Below are 25,419 nucleotides of genomic sequence, written 5' to 3' on the forward strand. Positions count from 1 at the left end.
CGCGGCGGAGCTCGGCAATCATCATAGCTATTCGGACTTTTGAGACGGCTGCTCTGAAAAGTTCATTAGATGTACATCCGTATCACTCTTTCAGGTTACGCAGCCATGACATTCTACGCCTCCCTATGCTTCTCTTTCCTTGGATCTTTCCCTGCATAATCAGTTGAAGCAAGGTGTATTTCTCTCCACGTGTAATAAGGCCTTTATGGCATGCCGCTATGTTTTATTTTTCGTTGTCATTATATTCTATTAGATAAATCTTGTCATATAATATCTCGCACGTCAGGATTGGCCCAAGAGTAGCAAACATATGTGGCTAAATCCTTTTTGTCATGCCGCCATTTTGATTTTTCTTTGTCATCGTACGTGCATGTCATATGACATATCGCACGGTCCTGTATGTTAAGTCGCTTAGGCACTATAAGCTTAACACGTTCATGCCGTCGTGTACCACATGTAGTACACAGTGCTTTTTATATTTAATCGTATTTGAAAACGCTATGAGATTAGGACATAAAAACAACTAAAATCTAACATATATATATATATATAATAGTTAATAATAATAATAGTTAATAGAACTTATTAAAAGTAAAAGAAAAGTGAAAATCTTTTTTTTTTAATGGCATAGACATGTAGTGCCATACAGCCAGTCACAACAGGAAAATATTCTACCCAGAAAGAAGATTGTGTAGTACAATATAAAAAGATAATATAAATTTCAAACTTAAGTAGCATTACAAATTTTAAGCATTAAAATTATTATTAAGGATAGGATAGAGATAAAACATGGACACTCGTTTCTCGTCTAGGGACCCATCACGACATTGCTTTTAAGACAAACTAGATTGGGTCACGGATAAAAGGTAATAACAAATGGGGTAAGACAGCGGTTAGGATTCTAATTACAGTTAAATATTAAGCTTACTTTTGCAAATAAATTCCATCAAACATTCATTTGCAACTCTTATATTTAGAGATAGCAGATAGCACATATCGTACGGAGGAAAAATTTTGATGTTGACTAAATTTTTTATTAGATCTTCAGTTTGTTTTGTGTATTTTTAACATCCGAAGAAAATGTGATCTAGATCACCTTCTTTTTGACAGTCTGGACATAAATTTGAATTTACGATTTTTAGTTTGGACAGATGACTAGGATAGCAGGCGTGTCCAAATTTTATTCTAATTATGGATGTTATATACCTTCGTGGAACAGAATAATTTTTAAACCAATAATCACTTGGGATTAAAGGCTGTATAGAAGCATATTGCGAGGAAGACTGCGTACTATATATATATATATATATATATATATATATATATATATATATATATATATATATATATGCCAAGATTGTTTCCATTTACTATTGATATTATTTTTAATTATTGTTAATGCGTCTTGTCTACAGATTTGGTGACCAGCTTGCGTTCCGGCATCAATGGTCTTTTTAGCTAATAGGTCAACATGTTCGTTGTATTTAAGACCTATATGTGCTTTAACCCACAAAAAATGAACAACTCTTCGGTTTTTATAAATGTCATAAACAAGTTTTTAATTTGAAAGACATATATATTTGAGTTATTACTAGGAAAATTTAAAGTTTCAACAGACAATGAGTCAGATACTATTGTAACAGATGTATTCTGAGTGTTTTCAAAGTATCTTATTGCTTCATATATTGCTACAGCTTCAGCACTAAAGATTGAAAAACTAGGATTTAGTCGACAAAGTTTTTCTGTATTAGTTGATGGAATGTAGAAAGCACACCCAGTACCAACAATAGACTTTAAGGCATCTGTATAAATAACTAAAGAGTCTGACAGACTAGATAAACAGAACCTCAAAATATTCGAGCTAACAGAAGAATTTACATGGTAATTCGGTTGTATCACAGTAATGGGTTGCAAGCACGAATAAAAATATTCGATGTTAAGATTATCCTCTGATTTAAAGTCATAATCAAAATTTGTCAGGCTTCTAAAAGCCTCACAAAGTGGAGGTGAGTTCTTAAGTCTCCAATCTCGATCAGTTAAATATTCTTCGTTCAGTTTTCTGATATTTGAGTAGAGAGTAGTGTTACGATTTTGTATATTAATAACAAACTTTTGACTGACGTATTCTCTTCTATAGGCCAAGGGATTTTCTAGAGCTTCCATATGTAGAGCATTAGTAGGCGTCGATTTCATGGCACCCAAACAAACACGCAATGCTGCGTTTTGAAACAAATCCATTGTTTTCAGAATATGTTTACATGCTGAACCATATAATATGCATCTATAATCGATAATTGATCTAAAATAAGATCGGAAGAAAAGCAAAGAAGTTTCCACATCTGCACCCCACCATGTTAAAATCGTTAATAGTAATATTATATTTAAGTGTAATGTAATATAAAAAGTAAGGATTTATATATATTTTTCGTTAAAACATGCTAAACACATTGGGGTTTAAGGTCACAATCACCGCAGTAGGTCATCACTCTCTTAATTTTGGCTCTTGCTTGCTTTGTTCCTGTTTCTGATTTCATTTTTTTGTAACAGGAGGTACACTGTTTTCTATTTTTTCCAGCGCAACCCTTAAGTTTTTTTTTTTTTAATGTTATGGGTCGATATACTGGTAGGTACTGGCGAAAAGCCAATGGACCCCTCCATGTACAATGGTTTCGTCGATAACGACTGTTTTTCCTGGTGTAAAAGCCTCTTGAAGGTTGCTCTTTATAATGATCTAACACATTTCTCACCTTTGCTAATTTATCTGGGTTTTCCATATTTTGTTCGTTGTCAGCGAAATGAATGAATTTGAGTAATAAGTGAAACCAGGCACGTTTCATGCTTTGGGAAATAAAGTCATGTTTGTAAATTGGATTTAGGGACCAATAGAGGCGCATTTTGGGAAGATGATTTTTTCCCATAACTAAGAGAATACCAAAAAAATGCGAATTTCTCTAATGTTGGTGTCAGTCCATTAACGTACTTCTGATGTGCGAGAAATTTCGTGACTTCTAATGTACTGGTTCGCATATCTCCTTGTTTCTCTCACTATTAGTTCAAGCACGTTGTCGTCGATAAACTGGCGATAGATTTTGTAAGGGTCGCAAAAATCATTTGGATTGAGTACACTTTGAGAACCACTTTGTAAAGTAAACTGAAAATTATTTGAGAGTTGTTCGCATGGTCCTCAACTATCATTGGCCGTTATAGGATTTGTTGCAGTTCTGTGAAGATTTATTGTGATTCCAGCAACTTGATTATTGTCATTGCCATACTGCTCATCATACTTCATCACCTGCTGAATAGTTTCTTGGACGAAAGCGCTGTGGTTGCTTCACATTGAAGAATATGAAGGGAAACTAACAATAATATTTGGATTTTCAGTATCACTATTAGAATACGATGGTCCTGATGGATCTGATGTACTTCCTAGTCGTGCAGCAGCTTCTAAAATCTTTGCTGTTCTGCTTAAAATTGTTGGAAGTTAATTATCTGAAACAATAGAGAAACCCTCTTTTTAATGACCTCTCATACGTCACGATCCAACCAACCGTTCTTGAGCTGAACGACGTCAGAATTGAAGTAAAGAATGATTGCCCCACCGCCACAATCTCTACTAAAATTTAAACAAATTAAGCTCCTTGGTCATAGGAGCTTAATTCAACTTTTTTTTAATCTTTGTCTTGACATCATATATAAGAATAAACATGCAAAATTTATAAACATTTAAGAATTTTTTTTTAAACAATTAAACGTATCTCAAAAAGAAATTGATTGATTGTATCTTTCAAAGTCCCATTCGATTTGTAATTAAAAAAGCTACAATATAATGCTTTTGCAAAAAAAAATTCTATAAAAGTTATTTTGAAAATAAAAAATGGCAAAGAATTGACATTTTTGGACTTTTAATCGTTAATTTTGAGTAAACTATTAAGTCAAATTTAATGTAGCATAAACTAAATTAAAGCCTTTTATTTACTTTCCTAATATTGTTCTCATTTTATCCTAAAATATTGATTTATTACAATAAAAATGAAAATAATCAAAAAACACCTTAAAAGTGCTATAAAAAAATTATAACTAACAATTTGAACTTGCACACACTTAGAGGTTACTTCAGACATTGTCCTTCATAACGCGGTGTTGGTTTTAAAAATTCACTGTACGTTTTTTTCTTTACAGCTTGCTTGGGCTATTATTATTTTTTTATAATATTCATACTTGAAATATTCATTCTGGAGTAAATACTGACTATCCGCGAAACAACATTCTTATCGTGACAGATGGTCTATCCCTCGTAGAGTAGCGAAGAAGTAAACATCAGAGACAGGAAGAGTGTCACCAGTAGTACCGACAGTTTCCGGAATGGTATCAGGTTGGCATGGCAGCTTGGCTCGTTTATCTGCCTTTGGTGCGTGCCAAGTGTGAAAGTGCGTTGATCGCAACGAGCGGCCGTTCACTTTACATACATTAAAAATTAAACGTGTAAAGGCGGGTACACATTTGCGAGCAGAACTGTTCGCGAACCGTTTGTGAACGCTATATTCGTTAATGTGTACGGCAGAAAAAACCGCTTGCGTACTGTTTCATCGTGACTCGTCGCGAACCAAATTGTTGCGGTTTATTTCACGACTTCAAAGGAAGCTCGGCTTTCAGTTTGGACGGCGCTTACTAGACGCAGCGAACATTTTTATTGTCTCTTATCTTATCTAAAGTCTTATCAAATCGACATTGTGTGAATGACGTGTTCCATCCTAGAGAGACGTGAGAAAACAGTAAACTGATTATTGTACATATTTTTATTTATGTTAAACAAGCAAATGCTGTTTTGATTTAACATTTTCGATTGTGCCTTTCGTGTGTGTGGGGGAGACTGGTGTGGGTTGTTACAAATCTCACAAATTGTTTTTTTGAGTCAGTTGAAGTTTTTGAAATTTTTAATTTATTCTAGCCTATACTAGGGAGTCTATTACACAGTATCTTTGGCTCAAAAGCTGGTTAAGTATTACAGAAATGATTGCTGGTGTTGATTGTTAGAGAAATTAACCCATAGAGTAAATAAATTAAATAGAAAGTAGTAAAAAATATATTTAATACTACAATGACAGAAAAGAATATGTGTAAGCGTTCGAAATAAAACCAATAACAAATTCTGGTAACATATTTTTAAAGAGAAAACACTAATCACAGTCAGATTTACAATTAAAGCAAATGTATAATGGACTTTTGTTTATACAGTTTAAATGGGTAACGTGCTTACATTCTCGACATTGTACTAACCACCAATCTTCGGAGCTTGATGAATATGGACCACCGCATACCAAGCACAAAACTTCCTCATTGGAAGACTCTTTTTCGGTTGCTTTCAGGGCTGCTTTTCTCTTTTTGATATTTTTCTTTAATTGCAAAGATTTTGTCTTTAGATTATGTTCAACCTGAACTTTACGCTTGAAGGTGTCCCTTTTCTTCGAATTTTCTTCTTCAATCAACATCTTCTCTGGTGTATCAGTCAGAATATAGCTGTCTTTCGTCTCGTTCTTCCTTCTTTTTTGAGTTTGGTTAGATATGCTTTCGGCAGTGGCTTAATATCTTGAGGCGAAATAAATACAGCTGGATTATTAGGCTTGGCTGACGGAATAGTGTGTATTTTAGGTGACAAGGTAGTGGATGGACCCGGTTGACTTCTTAAGTGACTGTTGTCTTGAACTGTAGGTGGTTCAGGTTGATTAATTTCTATGGTTTCTTCATATAGAGGTCTATGAGTTACGGTCTATGAGTTGATGCAGTAAAATCACTATCGTTGGAAAATATCTTGATTGACAGGCCAAATACCAGTGCAGGAGAAACCAGCAAGAATATTGACAGGCATAGTGGTCAAAGGAAATGATGTTCTCATAATTGAAGACCAATCGTATAGTCATTCTTTTTTCAGCATTGTTTTTCATCCACTGATTTATTATCTAAAGGTTTAAGCCTATGTGAAGTGTGCGGCAGAAATGAAAGTGGAGTAATGAAATTAGCTCTCCAAAATTCAATCAGAGAAATTGAAATATGAGACTAGTGGTTGTCTAGCAATACAAGCACTTTATTGGCTTCACTTGATTTTACGTGTTTCGTAATAACAAGAAATTCATTATCTTGCGTCCATCCAGACTTATTTCCAGTTCCTATACACTCAACTGGTCCATCTCTAATAAAGTGGTCTTGAAAACGTAACCGTGTGAAGACGAACATTGGAGGTACGGTATTCCCCACTTGCTTAGTTCTTTTTCTAGCTATAACTTTGGATAGCTTGTAAGGCTCAAAATTATATCTGTCTAAATTAGTTGACAATTTTTTAAAAAAGTTTACATTTTCTTTACTAAAATTCATTGCTCGTGAAGGGCTAGTAGCTTGAGGTGTACAAAGACTTAAATTTGAATTTCGTCGCATGAATGCAATAAGCCAATCTTCACTTGCACGTTCAGTCGTGTCCAATTTTTCTGGGCAGGGCAGTCTGTTACACTTTGCAAATTGAAAAGCTAACTTGCGTAAATCTTTTGTGGTAAGTCTGAAATACAAATATACAGCAGTTTCGCAGTATTTAGCAAGCTGTAACTCCATTTCGTCATTAAATACTCTGTTGTGAGGATTGTATCCAACCAGAGATTGTGAGTTTTCAGCTAACGATTTAACATAGCGATATAAAGAATCGTGACACATACCATAATCTTTAGTCACTTTTCTAATAGATTGGTTAGTATCTATTTCCTTCCTAGCTGCTTCGTCATAAATAACTATTGGTGTTAACCCCAATAATTGGTTAAATGTGTACTGGAACCAGTCTCTTAAATTGCGCAGCCAAGATATACGTCGTCTCCCCACGCTTCGTTTGCCCTGAATCTTTCCTTGGATAATTAACTGGAACAATCGGTACTTTTTCCCTCTCATCACATGACCAAAATATTCCATAGAAAATAATTAAACTCTATTAAATAATAGTATAATAGGTGTAAATTGTAACATGTTAGAAACGACACCGCAGTTTGTGTTACAATCGACACCAAGTTAACCTATAAATAAGAAAGATGATTTTTGTATATATTATGCCCTTCATAGAAAAAGTTAGCTACAGTAAACGGAGGTAAAGATGTTAAAAATCAACAATTTGTGGCGCAACTAAAATTTACTTTTATGATGATGATAGAAACAAGTGACTCTAACTTGTGCAGTAGGTTACGGCTAACTCTGAAACTACAGTCGGTGGTGTGAGGCAGATATCCGTCTATGCATATTATTACATCTTGTTACAAATGACACCAGTCTCCCCTACGTCTCCAAAATGTGTACGCATTTTGACGTTGAGTTCGCGGTTTTTAGTTTAATTGGTTTAAATTTTGTACTACTTTTGACGTAATAAATACCCTAATTACAAATTAAATGAATATGACGTGTCCCTAGAGACGTGAGAAAACAGTAAACTGATTATTGTTAAACAATCAAAAACAGAAACATAATCAGAAACATAATCAGTACCCAAATTATAAATAAAATGAATCATTTGGCACATGTGTGTTCGTTGTTGGTTTGTCGCTTTCCATGGATCGAGATAAGTATGCGATCAGTACGATGTAGAATATTTTTCAACGATCTGTACGCGTACGGTTCGCGAACAGTTCTGCTCGCAAATGTGTACCCGCCTTAATACAAACATTTTGTACAAGGGCGTCATCCAATCGGAACTAACATCTTTAAGCATTTGTTGAAAAAGCAATTCAACTATAATTGAACTATTTCTGGTTTAACATATTTCTTTAACTTACTTACAGATTATGATTGTTAATTGACAACTTACAACTTTATATTCGCTAAAGTATGCCTAACAAACTTATTATCATAGAACAAAGAGGCACAAAACCAAGCAATATATCTTCTATACGTAGATCGTCATAAAGCATATAGACTAGGCGGGATCTGTAGAAATTCAGACCATAATGGACATTTTCCATAGGAAGCTATTTTTTTGCTGGGATCCCTTCAGGATGTGCCCAATATCGATAATCACGATATGCGCCAGTCGCAAACCCTGTGCTAAAAAGTACAAAAAAATGAAGTTAATCCTTTAAATGTTTTCGACTTTCTAAACTTGACTTATATATATATATATATATATATATATATATATATATATATATATATATATATATATATACAAGGATTTCCACAGTTTTCACTGTATTCCTTCACTCAACCGTGTTCTCCAATTTTTCCTGTTTAGCCACTTACAAGCTCCATATTCCGCCTAGAAAAACTTTTTAATATGTTTAAAACGTGTGCTAAATTTTGTTAAGATCGGTCGGATAGGTTTTGCATAATAATTTTGCAATCCAGCCTACTGGAAAAAAATCGCAAATTTTCAAATTTATAGTAGGCCCTAAATAAGGCTCGCAGATAGTTGCAAATTTTTTTACATATAAAAAAAGACTCACACTTTCAAACGCTTTTTGTAAAATTCAAATCGGTTCACTAGGAGAGCCTAGAAAATTTTTTAAAGTTTTAAACATTTTTTAGGCTTATAAACAAATTGAATAACTTTACGAGCTGCCACCAGCACAATCTGCAGCTGAGCAACACTCGCTTCGTGTATATTTCCAAGTACAGCAGTGGCTTGGAAATAACCTGAATGCTACTGAGTGGGGGTGGGAACTAACTGAAAATGGTCTTGAGCCATTACAAACTGAGCAGGTATTACTATCTGACTCATTATTCAGAAATATTAGTTGCAAATGTAAAAAACTTTGTACAAAAACATGCAGTTGTATCAAACATGGTCTCAAATGTTCTGACTATTGTCTTCACTGCAATGGTCAGACATGTAAAAATATCGAACACAGTAAAATATTGGAAGAAGTTGAACGAGATATGGATATGGAGTCGATGGATTCCTTAGATTTTCTAGAGGCACACGATAAAGCTATAGATGAAGGAGAAGAAACATTCAATTTACAGATCGAGGATGAAAATATTGAAATGGAAAATGAAGGTTTTGAGGAAGAAATCAGACCTGAAGATTCTTGTCCTTCCAAAAAAAGAAAAAGACTTTAAAAAAATTATTGAAGATTGAGTCAAAATAAAGTTTATTTATGAAAAAAAAATTTTTTTTTCGTTCGCCTTTGTTTTAACAATTTAAATTATTTATTAACAATTTATAAATACATATTTGTTTACTAAAAGTAACAATTTACTTCAATGTATAAATTGCAAGCTCAAAAAAAATACATGAAGAAAAAATGCAATTACTTGTTTAACATACAATAGTTTATTGCAAATTTCCCAATTTTCAATTAAAAATGCTATTTGAAAATATGATATTTAAAATCCTTGTCGTCCGAGACATCGATTCAAAAAAAAGAGCAAAATTGGTTAACAAAAAGCCGAGATAATGCAATTTTTAGCGCGCGCTATGATTTTGAACTCGCCGATTCACATTTCGAGTGAATGTCCCCCACCACCACCTCTCATGCATTCCGAGCGACATTTTACGCGAAAACTGTTTTTTATTTATCTTTTTTATGGATGTTGCCATGAAGCGCATTACGTAAAACTTTTCATATTAAAAGTATTTGACAAGACGAGGGTATTTGTTTAAAAACGAGCCCTCTATCACTTATGGTTACACGGCAAATGTATGCCAACTTTAACCTTCAATATCTCAGCAACCAGTAAGCCGAATGTATTTTTTTTAAGAAGCGTCTTTTAATGTTCTTTGGGTGTATAAATCTTGAAATTGATATGTTTAAAGCTCGTAAAGTTATTCAATTTGTTTATAAGCCTAATATATATAAAAAATGTTTAAAACTTAAAAAAAATTTCTAGGCTCTCCTAGTGAACCGATTTGAATTTTACAAAAAGCGTTTGAAAGTTTGAGCCTTCCTTTATGTGTAAAAAAATTTGCAACTATCTGAGGGCCTTATTTAGGGCCTACTATAAATTTGAAAATTTGCGATTTTTTTCCAGTAGGCTGGGTTGCAAAATTAATATGCAAAACCTATTAGACCGATCTTAACAAAATTTAGCACACGTTTTAAACATATTAAAAGGTTTTTCTAGGCGGAATATGGAGCTTGTAAGTCAAGTTTAGAAAGTCGAAAACATTTAAAGGATTAACTTTATTTTTTTGTACTTTTTTTTTCCAGTTATTGCTATTTTTTTAACAATAAACATTAAATTTTTAATTTCTAACTAACGAAATATTGTGTAAAATTGAATAACGAAACTTTTAACTTCGTATAATTTTTTCTCTAAGATCAATATTTTCCGAATTATAAACGAAAATAGGAGCAAAAAAATGAGAAATTTTCAATTGTTTTCAGATTTTTTAAAAATAAAAATTTAGCACAGGGTTTGCGACTGGCGCATATCGTGATTATCGATATTGGGCATATCCTGAAGTGATTCCAGCAAAAAAATAGCTTCCTATGGAAAATGTCCAATCCAAAACAGATCCCGCCTAGACTAATACGGCAATTAACCACAACAAAAACTATGGAAAGCTTTAAAAAAATTAACATTAGCGTAACTTTAATCAAGGCCGTGCAAGAACTGTATAAAAATAGCACAAGAGAAATAAAGGTAGGCCACAAGATATCCAAAGGATTTGTGCTAAACAAAGGAGTTAAAAAAGGATGTTGTCTGTCTCCGACTTTGTTTAAGTTCTACTTAGACCAAGCACTGAAGACGTGAAAAAGAAAATGTAGTAGTATAGGAATATTATTATTATATATATATTATATATATATTATATATATTATTTAAGTAAAAATAGGTATTGTCAGTATATGACGTCAGTAACTCCATTTATAGCTGGTACCTTTAGTTTTGTTCTACTTGTAAATGTACATTAAAAACTAGAAAAAAACTAACTGTATTAGCTATAATGGAGTTATTGATCGTAGGTATTGATAATACATATTTTCAATTAAATAATAAATTCTATAAACAAATTTTGGTCTAGCAATAGTCTCTGCTTTATTTTCATTATTAGCGAATATATATATATATATATATATATATATATATATATATATGGAAGATTTTGAAACAAATATTATCTCATAACTGGTGGAGCTTTGCCGTAATCTCCACCAATTGTTGGGGGAAAGCTTATTAAATTCCTTTCCCCAGTGGGTACAGTACCAAATATTTAGGACCATGGAACTATTAAAGATATTCCTTCGGTATATGTAAGCAGAATTTACGGTGATGATTCTCTGAATTTCCTATATTAATTATCACCGGTTTAATATTTTCCTGCAAATTGTCCACCGCAAACACTTTTTCTTCTAAGCTCTTGACGTGGTTTACATAATTATGCCACTGCTCTTTAGATACGCGTTGGTATCATCTCAATCGGGTTCAGCTCGCAATGGTAAGGCAGCAGTCTCAAAATCTTAACGCCATATTTTTCCGCAATTGTTTCAATTTTATACTTGTCGTACTTCGAAGAAAATGTTTTTTTCGATTAATCAATTATAAATTTACCTTTTGTTTCACAATTTTTTTGGGAAATCAAATTTGCGGGAGTGGTATGCGGAGAATTAACGTCTTCTCAAACCATTTTTCATATAGATCCCCGTTTATTTCTTCGTGGTAATTAGTAGTTCCCTTCTTGGCCAAGAAAGTTAATTCGGCCATGCTACAAAAGCAGTTTTGCTTTCAGTATAAAGAAGAACAAACTGAGGACCTCTTTGGGCTGGTGCTTCCTGCTTTTATGAAGGCATCTGGTGGATTCTTGATCATTGCGTCCCTCCATTTCTTTTTGACTGAAGCACCGACGTTAGTCCAAAACTCATCGGTATAAACAAGGTTTACATTATCCTTTTTCCTCAATGTTTTTATTTGTCTGCGGTACTTGTATCTTCAGGATATGAGAACCTTTCTTTCCGTCATTATCGAATCTCAACCTCTTTTGTCATATTCGAGACCCTGTCATTTAGTAGCCTACAAAATGTGGTTTTTGAAAAAGCTGGTAGGTCCTCATCATCCTTCACTCTGTTCATTATGCTGTAGACGGTTGGTGGTATGTTTTACAAAAAAAAAATCATGGACAATGTTCCTTATTCGAGATTTCACTCCCTCATCATAAGTATTCTCACGTGAATTGGACTGGAAACTCTTGTTCTTCCTTTTTTCCTTGTAAAATTTATTTTCAAGAACTGTCCAGCAGTTCAAGACTGCTTTTTATTTTGCAATTCTTGCACATATCTCCTCTGTAAATAAAAGATTTACCTTATTATCTGAGTGCTATTCAATATTTTGCTTTCTATGAAAGCCTCCTTGAATTCATATATTAAGTTACAGATACCGTAGAAGAATGTATCGTGAAGGATATAGACGGTAACCAACCCTTTAATGAAATAACTTCAGATGAAAAGCAGCCAACTAAAATATTAAAAATTATAGTCAAAAATAATCTCATTCTCTGTTTTTCAAATTTTAGTCTAGCACTAAGAACTATTTTAACCTTGCCTGTGTTTGTTGCTTCAGGTAAAAGAAGTTCCAGTAAATGAAAAATTATTAAAAATTACCAGTACGTTCTGCTCGATTACATATATACAGGCAAAATATCAGCAAAAATAGCCAAACACATAAAAAAGAAAGGAATAACACCAGCTTTCACAACAAACAACAACTTAGGCAAATATATTAAAAACAACAAGAGACAAAATAAAAAGCACTTACACAGTGGTGTATACAAACTTAAATGTGGCGACTGCCCAAAAACTTACATCGGTCAAACTGGTAGAAATTTTAATAAACGAATAGCAGATCATAAAAGGGCTTTCAAAGATAGCAAAACAGATTCTACATACGTACTTTACCTTCTAGCTCATAATCATTCTTTTAATGACGAATTTCAAATTCTTTACATTCAAAATAAAGGCCTTAAGCTATCTTTGTTAGAATCTATGGAAATTAACAAATTAAAAAACACAACTTGAGACAAACAGTTCTTCCCTCCTTAACCTGTTTCATTAAAGACTATAAAGTGTAAAGGCATGTCAAAAATAGATCATTTGAGAAAGGTACTCTGCCGAAATAGCTATAGTGATAAGATTTTATAAGAAATTTTGTGGAAGTTTTGAAAACAAAGTTTTCAGTGTTTTATTGTTACATAAAATGAATTTCCATGAAGTAACGGTCGAATCCATCAATTATTAAAAATAACTTCAAAATTATTATGGCACAAAAAAAAACATACAGATTTGGCCATGATCTCTTTCGAATCCTAATTCTTCAGTGTCAAAACAGTTAAATATCGCAAACTTGAATACTTTGGCCATGTTATGAGCCACCCAGAGAGATATAATATACTCCATTTAATAATACAAGGCAAGGTAGACGGAAGAAAAGGGCCAGGTCGAAGAAGAACGTCATGGCTTAGAAACCTGAGAGATTGGTTTAAAAGATCCTCAGCATCTCTTTTCCGAGCTGCCGTCAACAAAATTACTATAGCCAACTTGATAGCCAATGCTCGGTAATCGAGCTCGGCACATGAAGAAGAAGAAGATTGAATACTTTTGATTTGTATTTCTAATTATAAAATGTCTATTTTTATGTAAAAGATTATATTTTTGTTTTTTAATATCTTGGTAAAGTATTTTTTCACTGGCCAATAGATAAACTTTTTCATTTCAAATTTTATTGGTATTTTTATAAGTGTTTTATTTTTTATTCTTAGACAAGTAGATAAGTTATGCCATCGTTAAGAATTAACAAAAATATGAAACATTTTCTCTAGAGGGCCGCACATTAAGTATTTGCAAGCGGCGACCAACTCTCTAGGATCGGCTCTGATTAAGATGCCACAAGAAAATAGCTTTAGAACAATATTACAATCAAGTTCAAGTTCATTACAATCGAGTTAATTAATTTATTTTTAGTTTCTTGAGAAATAAAATAGTAGCCTTTTAGATCATAAGTAAAGATGGCAGATATTATAATATAGCATGTATGTGGTATTAGGAAAATTAAATTGCGTTATCGTATAATCTCTAGTAATAAAACTTCAAGGACTTTATAACAATAACCAAATGCTAAGTGCCAATAACACATAAAAACTGTGTACATAAAAGTAGATTAATTCCTCGTATACGAGTATTATACAAGGTGACCGGACGAAAACAAAACAGAGGCATTATCCAGGAACTTCGACAACATTTTTGAAAAACCAAGCTACAGATTAATTGATGTACTTTCATCCTTAAGTCAGGATAAGAATTACCCCAACATTGTTTAATGGGAATGAGAATCAAATAAGACATTGTTTAAAAGCCCTTGTAATTCCCTATATATTGGTCCTTTAAATTCGGTTCAGTCCTTTAGTTGACTTGTTAAAAAAAAATACGTTTTAAAATTAATATTTTTAGCTGAATGCTTATTTCTTAGTTGACCAAATGATGAAACTAATGACCTTACTAATGAACATTAAATATAAGAAAAAATTTTCATATACACTAATGCCCAAAATTAACGTACCACCTTAAATGTACCAAAAGTTTGAAGCTATTTTTCTTCTGAACGAATAATTATATTTTGATGATGTTTTTTCCATATTATAGGTCTATTCCTAGTAAATCAATGTATTTATGTTTTCTGAAAAATATCAACGTTTTACCCGTATACGGGGTGTAAAAATAAAGTTGTGTTTTTTCATAGTTTTTGCAACACCCTGTGGAATTTATTAGAAATAAACGCTACATCTTATTATTATTTTGAGATAAATTTGTTCTTTCTTAAGATTTTCGTGAGAAAATTATCTCGGTATCTCTTTTATCAAAGATTATACAGAACTTTAAATGCAACAAGTTTTTATCAACATTTAAAGCAAAGAAAACATTACTTACATAAACTTTATTGACATTTAATACAATTAAAGCCTAAGAAAATATAACCTAAATATTCTTTAACAATTGCGCTTTCCCAAAAACACTTAATAACGAATATTTCCACCTCTACATCTAATTACTTCTTCACAGCGGCGAGGCATACTTAAAATTAAGCGGCGTATTTGGTCTTGATCAATTGGATCCCAAACTTCTCTCACCATAACTTCTGTGTCGTCAAGACAGACATGAGATACAAATTCTAATTAAAAGAAAATTATTTCCTATGTAAGGAGCAAATGAAACTACATGGGTAGACAAAATGTCTAATATACCTTTCACCTGTTAAGAAATCTCTTCGTAAAGCAACAATGTCCGTTTGCGCTGTAAGAGATATTCCTCCCCAAACCATTACAGATTTAACATTGAATAAAGTAATTGGTCGTATATTACACTGTGCGTAGCGTTCTCTTGGCCGTCGATTAACTCTCACATTGAGCTAGATAACCAATACCACAGTTGTACACATGTTGTTCAGCAGTGAACAACACGTACTTCCAGTCATCAACATTTCAGTCAAGGTGCTCTCTGGAAAATTGTAATCTACTTCTACAATGATTTACGTTTAAAGCTCTGACTGGTATCCTTATTTGCAGATCTTGTTCAGCGAGACGCCTTTATAATATAGTGTTTCTACTCATTTGAATATTATGAATATTTGTCACTTGTATTTGTGAATGTCTCATTGTGAGAAAACGTTCTCTTATAGCACGAAGCCTGATAAACTGATCTTGTCGTGGTGTTGTAAGTTTTTCTCTTCCTAATCCACGCCGTTTCGTATGGTCGTTTGTTTCTCGAAAACGTTGAATGACTCCTGATATTGTAGTATAAAATACCCCTAAACTCAAGCCTATTTCATGATAACTTAAGCCTACATCAGCTAAATTAATTGCCTGAACACATTCATCTTGGCTCAGATTTCTTGAAATTGAATGTTGAATTTTTACAATTCAATAAAGTCACGTTACGCTTTGAACGTACTTTTCTTTTTTGATAATAAAGATATCGAGGTTTTTTTTATGAAAATGTTGAAAAAAAATATGAAACTTTTTTAAAGTATTAAGATTAAGATGTAGCATTTGCTTTAAGTAAATTCCACAGGGTGTCGCAAAATAAGATGAAAAATCAAATTTATTTTTACACCCCATATCTAGGTGAAATGTTGACACTTCCCAGAAAACAATAATACGGTAATTACTTGGAAATAGGTCTGCAATGAGCAAAAAAATTTATTGAAATCCAATCAAGGATACACAAGAAAAATAGCTTAATAATTATGGTAGAGTTGAGGTCGGGCGTTAATTTTGGAGAGTAAAAAATCACGCAATGCTTTGAACATACTTTTCTTTTTTGGTAATAAACGTATCGTAATGATTTTTTTACCAAAATGTGAAGAAAGAATGAAGCGATCTTAAAATATTAATAACATGTAGCGTTTATTTCTAATACATTCCACCGGGTGTTGCAAAATTAGATGAAAAAACATAACTTTATTTTTACACCCTGTATATAAGTAAAACGTTGACATTTCTTAAAAAAAATTAATAGAGTCATTAACTAGAAATATACCTACAATGTGAAAAATAAATCATGGAAATTCAATTAAGGGTTCAGAAGAAATATAGTTTTAAAATCATGGTCCTTTTTATGGTGGTATGTTAATTTTGGAGAGTAGTATATTTAACATACTTGCAAATTGGTCGTATTTGAAAGATTATTGTAAATTAAAAACGTCTGTTTCGTTTTAACAGGCAGCAAACAATAATCGCAAAACGACAATTATCAATGCTTTGTAGTTTCACGTCGGCCTAAGTACTGTGTTTACATGATAATGCATTAGCAATATACCGTTTTCTCCGACAAAAGGAAAAAATAAAATGCTACTATCTTATTTATATTCCATCCACCAGATTATAGAAAGGAAACAGTCGCACGTTTGCGTATACCACAACGTGATCAATTTTTTTTATTCGTTTCTTGCACACAGAATGTAATGTAGCACATAAACATTTGAATCGAATCGTTTGCTGTCGCTTTTTATATATTATAAGAAAATACTTTCACCTGTTCATTTTATGGAAATATCTCATGATAGATTTGCATAAAAATTTGTAGGCTAAGAAGATAGTTGGCATTTCCGAAAATTCTTAAATGTTGGTCAGTCTCTGACGCACAAAATTAACATTTACAACATTCTAAAGTTCAACGGCCAGCTGGTTTTTCGTGTTTTGCCTAGTTTCTAGCATGATTTGTGATAGCATTACTAAATATATAATCGAACACCTCTCTACCCTAAGGTGTGAGGTAAATACAAATACAGGTTACAGATATACATTACATCTCAAATCCAATGAAAATACAGAATTTTTTTTTACTCTATTCTGTGCACGAATTTTGTCCATTCTTTCTTGTTTTTTGCCTTATTTTGAGCTTCTGACCATTCCATTCCCCTACTTTTCAAAATCTGCCCTACTTCGTCATCCCAGGTTTTCCGTGGTCAGCCTTCGGTTTTAAACTTTTTCACTTTAGCCTTCCAGACTTGCTTAACGGGTCGGTTGTCGCTTATTCGGCACAGATGACCAAACCATTTTATTGTGTTTCAATAGCGTGTAGTACAGATTCTATGCCCAGTTCTTCTCTAACATCTTCATTTCTTATTTTGTCTCGTCGTGTTATAGCTTTGACTCATCTTAGATATTTCATATCAATGGCTTGTATCTTGCTTTTTAATTGCTTTGTTAAAACCCAGCTCTCGCTTCCATATATCAAGATTGGTCGGAATACTGTCTTATAAACTGCCATTTTGGTTCTTCCGCTGATTTCAGGTTTACCTATGAATGCTCTACTAAGATTATGGTACACTTTTGAAGCACTACTTATTCTTTCTGTTATTTCATTCTGCATGGTACCTTCTCTGTCTATTGTAATCCCTAGATATTTGAATGCATCTACTTGTTCTATGTCAAGAAAATAAAAATATCAAGAAATTAATAAACAAATAAAACAGAAAATAAAACAAGCTAAGGAAACATGGATGTCCATTAAATGTGGAGAAATTGAGGAATGTGAGGCAAGGTATGACACTTTCAACACCCATAAGAAGGTTAAAGAAATGATTTCAGGGAATCGCAACAAACCAATCGGGATATTAACAAATACAGATGGTACCACTATAACTGATACGCAAGACAAATTACGTAGATGGAAAGAATATATTGAACACCTATTTTATGACCAAAAAGTAGAACAATTAGAAGTTGACGGAGAAATCACGGGACCAGAAATAATGAAAGAGGAAGTTATTTATGCCATAAAACACACAAAAGGTAGAAAAGCTCCAGGACCCGATAATATTCCAATTGAACTATTGAAGATAATTGATGAAGATAATATTGATGTCTTGGTAGACCTTTTTAACTCCATATACAAGACGAGACACATACCCAAAGAATGGCTTCTCTCAACTTTTGTAACGATTCCAAAAATCACAAATGCTAAAGATTGAAATGACTATCGGACAATTGCATTAATGAGCCACACATTGAAAACCTTCCTTAAAATCATACATAACAGAATCCACATGAAATTAGAACAAGAAATAAGTGATTCACAGATGGGTTTTAGAAAAGTTCTAGGAACTAGAGAAGCATTATTCTGAGTCAATGTTCTGACACAACGTTTTCAGCGTCCTGAAAACAGGACATATATGCTTGCTTCATAGACTTTAAAAAAGCTTTTGACCGAGTTCAACATGAAAAGCTTTTAAGTATTCTTAAGACCAAAAACATAGATAGTAGAGATCTACAAATTATATCGAATCTGTATCAAAATCAGAAAGCAAGAATAAGGGTCGAAGGAGAACTGACAGAGAAAGTAAGTATACTTAGAGGAGTTCGACAAGGGTGCATACTTTCACCACTCTTATTCAACGTCTACAGTGAAGTGATATTTCAAGAAGCTTTATTGGATATTGTGGAAGGTATTTTGGTCAACGGAAATAGCATTAATAATATTAGATATGCGGACGATACGGTCATATTTGCAACTGATATGGAAGATCTACAGTACATAATACAACATGTATACAATGCATGTGAAAGGTACGGACTGCAAATGAATCTCAAGAAAACGAAATCAATGATATTTTCAAAAAAACCACAAAATGTAGATAACCTGATCATCAATAATACAACGATCGAAGGAGTAACAACATATAAATATTTAGGAACGTGGCTAACCGGAGATGGAGATCAAACAAAAGAAATCAGATCTAGAATAGAAATGGCAAGAAACGCGTTCATAAAATTGAAGAACTTACTTTGCAACCGTAACCTTACTCTAGATATCCGCACAAGAATGCTACATTGTTACGTTTTTTCTACTTTACTATACGGCATGGAAGCGTGGACAATAAAACAGTCTGAAATCAAAAAATTAAACTCCTTTGAGATGTGGTGCTACAGGAGAATCCACAGAATATCGTGGACTGAAAAAGTAACTAATATAGAGGTGTTACAAAGAATGAAGAAATAATGTGAAGTCATAAAAACTGTTAAAATTAGAAAGATTCAATATCTGGGTCATATAATGAGGGGCGAGAAGTACGTATTACTTAGATTAATTATGCAAGGGAAAATACAAGGGAAGGGAAACCCAGGACGACGCAAAATATCCTGGCTAAGAAATTTGAGAGAGTGGTTCGGTTGCAGCTCATTAGAATTATTCAGAAGCGCGGCCAATAAAATTAAGATAGCGATGATGATTTCCAACCTCCGATAGGAGAAGGAACCTGAAGAAGAACTTGTTCTATGAGTTGTTGGTTAATTTCTATGTTAACATTTTGGTTAGTTTTCGCTATTAGCATCACCTTGGTTTTCTTAACATTAATCTTCATGTTTCTAATTGCCAGCTCATTATTCCATCTATCTATATTTTTCTGGAGGTCCCTCTTGTTGGAAGCGCATAACATGAGATCATCTGCGAATGCACACTCAGCTATACAAACCGGTCGTAGTTTACTATATCCGATATGTACTTTGTGTATACTTGCTTTTGTTTCCTTAATTATGTCGTCAATAATGAATATGAACAGTGTGGGGCTCATAACACCTCCTTGTCTTAGACCCTCGTTTATTGCAAACATCTCTGATTCCAAGTTATCCTTACGTACATAACTCTTGTTATTTTGATACAGACTTTTGATAGCACCTGTTAGTTGATGGTCAATATTTCTATTTTGCAGACTTTTCCAAACTGCTTCCTGGGACACTCTGTCAAATGCTTTCTCAATATCTAGAAATGCCATATATATTTCTGTGTTCTTTATTCTAGCTTTCTCAATTATTTGTTTCAACGTAAATATATGGTCTTGCGTACTGTGTCCCTTTCTAAACCCACTTTGTACTTCATCCAGATGTGGTTCAACGATGTGTCTTAATTTCTTTTCTAGGATGCTTTTATATATTTTGGAGACGATACTGAGTAGATTAATTCCTCTATAATTTTCACAAGAACTTGGGTCTCCTTTCTTAAAGATTGGTAGTATTATGCCAATTCTCCAATCTTCGGGGACTGTACATCGGTTCCAAGCCATGTTCATAATTTTGGTTAAAAATTCAACTCCTTTCGGTCCCATTGTCTTTAACATTTCAGCAGTGATTTTGTCATGACCAGCTGATTTACCTTTCTTTGTATTATTAATTGCTTCTTTGACTTCTATTTGAATATAATTTTGTTGTCCATGTTCTCCTTCTACTTCTATCATTACAGTTTCCTCTTTCGGTTGTCTTGGTGTTAGGAGTTTGCTGAAGTATTGTCTCCATCTTTCCATAATCTCATTTGGTCTGATAATCAGTGTGCCGTCTTTACGTTTCACCTGTTTCATCGTTGTTTCTTTACCTTTTCTTAGCGTCTTTAGTGCCTTGTAAAACAATTTTTGGTTACCCCGACTATCTGCCTCCATCTTCATTCCAAACTCATCCCAGGCTTTCTTCTTCTTCTTCAGTACCATTTCTTTGACAACCTTTCTTTGTCGTTTATATTCTTCGTAACTATTTTTTGTTTTCTTGTTTAAGTATATTTTCCATTTCTGTTTTTATATTTTATTTGGGCTTTTAATTCATCGTCCCACCTTCGTGTTTGCTTCTTATTTCTGTTTACATGGTTTATTCCACACGTTTCTTTTGCTGTCGTCACGATGGTTTCTTTAAATTGTTTCCAAGTTTCCTGTAAGTTGTCAGTACTATGTGCATTAGTTAATTAGGTTGATAGCATTACTAACAAGAATAATATCGTGAAATTTAGTTATTAACATAATGGGATATCCCTGTGGTTCTAGGGCGAAAAGTTCTATTTCCATTTTTTAAATTTTCTCGTAAATAATTTTGTACTACATTTAACACTGTCTTTCCAATTCTCTTAAACTTTTTCGATAGTTCTGTGAGTAAAGTCCTGATGTGGTGAGATGGACACGAGCACGATGCCGAAAATGGAGACCTTTTAAACTCAGTATAAAAGGACCTTTAAGAAGACCCCCGAAGATATGGTATCACAGCTGAACATCAATATCACAAGAGCTGGGATGATTAAAAAGACCATGTTCTACTGTATAATATGCCTATATATAATAATATGCTGGAATAAGCAATCGACCATTTACTGACCAACAGCTTAGGGCGGATGAGCTAGTAAGTGGAAGGACACTCTGTTGTCCCAAAACTGAAAAATTGGTCTCGAAGATGGAAGAACCAAGAAAGTGGTCAATGGCATCAGAATGTAGAAGGCAACGAGAAACCACTGCATTAAAGGTCCCCAATGACATCTCTAGTATAAATTATAATGGCTAGCACTATTTGCGCAAGAGACATTATTGATTACGGTAATCAAAGACCAAAATCCGGCAGAGAAGGACAACCATCAGAACGCAAGGCCTCCTCGGTCGTCAACATGTGAAACCCTTGCACAAAACACCAAAAAAAAAATACTCAACCCTCTTAGATAAAAATAGCTACCTGGAATGTAAGAAGTATGTATCAGCCTGGAAAATTGTAAAATGTTATTAAAGAGAAAGAGAGGCTAAATATAGATATATTTGGGGTTAGCGATGTACAATGGTCAGGAAATGGGGAGATAACAATAAATAACCACAATATTTATTACACTGGAGGAGACAAAACTGATCATCGATACGGACTAGCTTTCACCATAAGCAACACTATTAGAAAATCAGTGCTAGGTGTGATTCAAATCTCAGAAAGAATAATAATGCTAAAGATGATAAGACCGAAGATGAGATCGAAAAGTTTTATTCAGAATTGCACAATACAATCAAGTAACAAAATCTAGAGATATTACTTACATTTTAGGAGACTTTAATGCAAAAATTGGAGTAGGTACAGTTGAAAATATAGTTGGACAGTTCGGATTAGGAACTAGAAACGAGAGAGGAGAAAGGCTCATAGAATTCTGCCAAGAAAAAAATATGGTAATTGCCAATACTTGGTTTCAGCTTCCTAAGGGAAGACTATATACATAGACGTCTCCTTCACATACAGAAAATCACATTGTCAGAAACCAGATAGACTTTATACTCGTAAATAGCAGATGTAAAAACTCTATAACCTCAGTTAAAACTTATCCTGGAGCATATGTTAACTCCATACTCCATACGACCATAATCCGTTAGTTGCTGACGTGAAAATAAAATAAAAGAACTGAGCCCGGAAAACAACAACCAAAAATTAATGTAAGAATGCTAAAAAACGAAGAAATAAAAAACAAATTAAAAAATAATGTGAATTTTAATATGCAAAAAACACTAATTGACAACAAACAAATTATGGATGTAAATAAAAAGTGGTATAATATAAAAAACATATTACTAAAACCAGCTCAAGAAAGTTTGATACAACATAGGTCAGAGGCTGAAAATAGTGGATGACAGAAGAAATACTACGCTTATATTTCTGGGCATTATATTAATGGTTGCTGTTATTTTTTCGATAATCGATACACCCTTACGTCCAATACTTTTAGGTTTGATTGTTGGCGTATGAAGAAATAATCAATAATGGACCTTAGCCTTCTTGTTGGCTGTGTTCATGTATATTTGTGTTTGTCTTTATGAGCGTAGAATCCATTTGTTACTTTTAACGATATGCTTTCACAAAGGCCAATAAGTCATGCACCGTTTTTATTTAAAATACTTTCAATAACCTGGCAGGAGACTACAACGCAAAAATTGGCAAAGAACCTAACCTAAGACCGACAATAGGACAACACAGCTTCCACGATATCTCAAGCGTAGAGCTAGCATCGGCTAACAATATGCTTGTAAAGTCTACTATGTTCCAACATAAAAAAATTCATAAACAGACTTGGGTCTCTAATGACCACTCCACGCGGAACCAAATTGACCACGTAATTATCGATGCTAGACATGGAAGTAATGTGCTGGATGTAAGAAGCCTCAGGAGAGCAGATGGAGATACAGACCATCACCTAGTAAGAGCAAAAATCAGGTTGAGAATATCTTCAGAGAAACCTAAGGCCAACGAAGCATTAGAACAGTGGAACACCGAGAAAATGCAAAATGAGGAAATCCGAGAAAATTACAAACAAGAAATTAAACAGCATCTAAATACAGTAGACCAGAGCAATGATGTCGAAAGGCTGTGGCAACAAATCGAAAAATCAATTATGGAGTCAGCAGAACTAATAATAGGAAAAAGCAGGAAGAGAACAAGGAAATGGTTTGATAGAAAATGTCAAGAAAAACTACACGACAGACATATAAAACAAAACATTATGCTTCAACAAGGAACAGCAGAAAGTAGGGAAAACTATGCAACTTCACGCCGAGGAACAAGAAAATTAGATAAGAAGAAGAACAAGAAAAGGAATACGCAACAGTGTCAAACGAAAAGAAAGGCTTCAGACCTAGATGCGTGTCTGTACTCAGAAAAAATGATGAATTAATAATAAATGAAAAAGAACTGCTTCAAACATGGCAAGAATATTTCAAAACTTTACTAAACATACATCAAGAGGAAGAACATGGAGAAAATATATATTTTGGGGCGGACCTACCGGTAGAGGACCCCGAACTAGATGAAACATTGCCAGCAATTACCAAATTGAAGAACGGAAAAGCTCCAGGCTCTGACAATATATTGGCTGAATTCCTTAAGCACGAAGGAGAAACTCTACATAGACAAATACACAAACTAATAACACTTATATGAAAAGAAGAGAAAATACCAACAAAATGGCACGAAAGTGTAATAATCCCCATCCAAAAAAAGGGAGACAAAACCAAGTGCTCTAATTATAGAGGCATCTCCCTACTTAATACGGCATCTCAAAACTTGGCGAACATTCTATTAAGTAGGCTGACACCGTTTGTAAAAAATTTCATGGAGGAATACCAAGCCGGCTTCAGAAAACATAAATCGACCATAGATCAGATCTTTACTCTAAGACAGCTACTTGAAAAAGGACGGAAATTCAATAGAACTATCCATTATCTCTTCATAGATTTCCGGCAAGCGTACGACAGCATTAAAAGGGATCAGATGTGGAATGCAATGGCAGAATTTTCAGTTCCAAAAAAACTTATCCAGCTTGTTAAGTTATGTGTAAATAGCTGTAGATACAGAATACGGATAGGTAACAAACTCTCAGAATATTTCGAAATAAGCAGTGGCCTGAAACAAGGAGATGCGCTGTCACCTCTCCTCTTTAATATCATCCTGGAAAAAGTAGTAAGAGCAGCACAACTTAAAACAGAATTACTGACAGTAAATGGACCAAAATGACTACTATCATTCGCAGATGACATTGACATTGTGGGAAACACAGTCACCAATGTGAAGGAGACTTTTAATAAATTGGAGGTAGAGGCAAAGAAACCTGGTCTAAGGGTAAACGAAGAGAAAACCAAATACATGTGCATCAAAAGACAAAAGAGACGAGATAGAATAGGGCAAAATGTTACAATAGACCCATATAACTTTGAAAGAGTGGAGAGTTTTTATTATCTCGGAGCAACAATCACTGCAGATAACAATATCGCGGAAGAGATTAAAAGAAGAATTCAGGCAGCAAACAGATGTATGTACAGCCTCCACAATACTATTAAATCTAAAAACCTAACGCGAACATCAAAAATTAGAATATATAAAACGGTAATTAGACCGTTGCTCATGTATGGGTGTGAGACGAGGACCCTGACCAAAGAAACTGAAAGAAAACTTGGATGTTTTGAGAGGAAAATCCTCAGAAGAATCTTTGGGTCTTATCACGACATTAATAGCAACCAATACCGAATGAGAATAAATGCTGAGGTCAAGCAGATGTATAGAGCGAGCGATATAGTCCAAGAGATTAAATCCCAACGTCTAAGATGGGCTGGCCATGTCCATAGACTCCCTAATAACCGCCTTGCCAAGCTAATATGGGAGGAAGCCCCCACAGGAAGAAAGCCCTTAGGACGTCCACG

The 25,419-nt window shown here is 33.7% G+C and overlaps 1 protein-coding gene across 1 annotated transcript in view; it reads left to right on the forward strand.

The window, feature by feature from the left end:
- Rhp (GTP-Rho-binding protein rhophilin) overlaps positions 1 to 25,419 on the forward strand; it is a 324,144-nt gene that overhangs the window by 139,891 nt on the left and 158,834 nt on the right. The gene's annotated exons all lie outside the window — the stretch shown is intronic.

This window comes from Diabrotica undecimpunctata, chromosome 6 (assembly GCF_040954645.1).
Source record: "Diabrotica undecimpunctata isolate CICGRU chromosome 6, icDiaUnde3, whole genome shotgun sequence".
Classification (NCBI taxonomy): domain Eukaryota; kingdom Metazoa; phylum Arthropoda; class Insecta; order Coleoptera; family Chrysomelidae; genus Diabrotica; species Diabrotica undecimpunctata.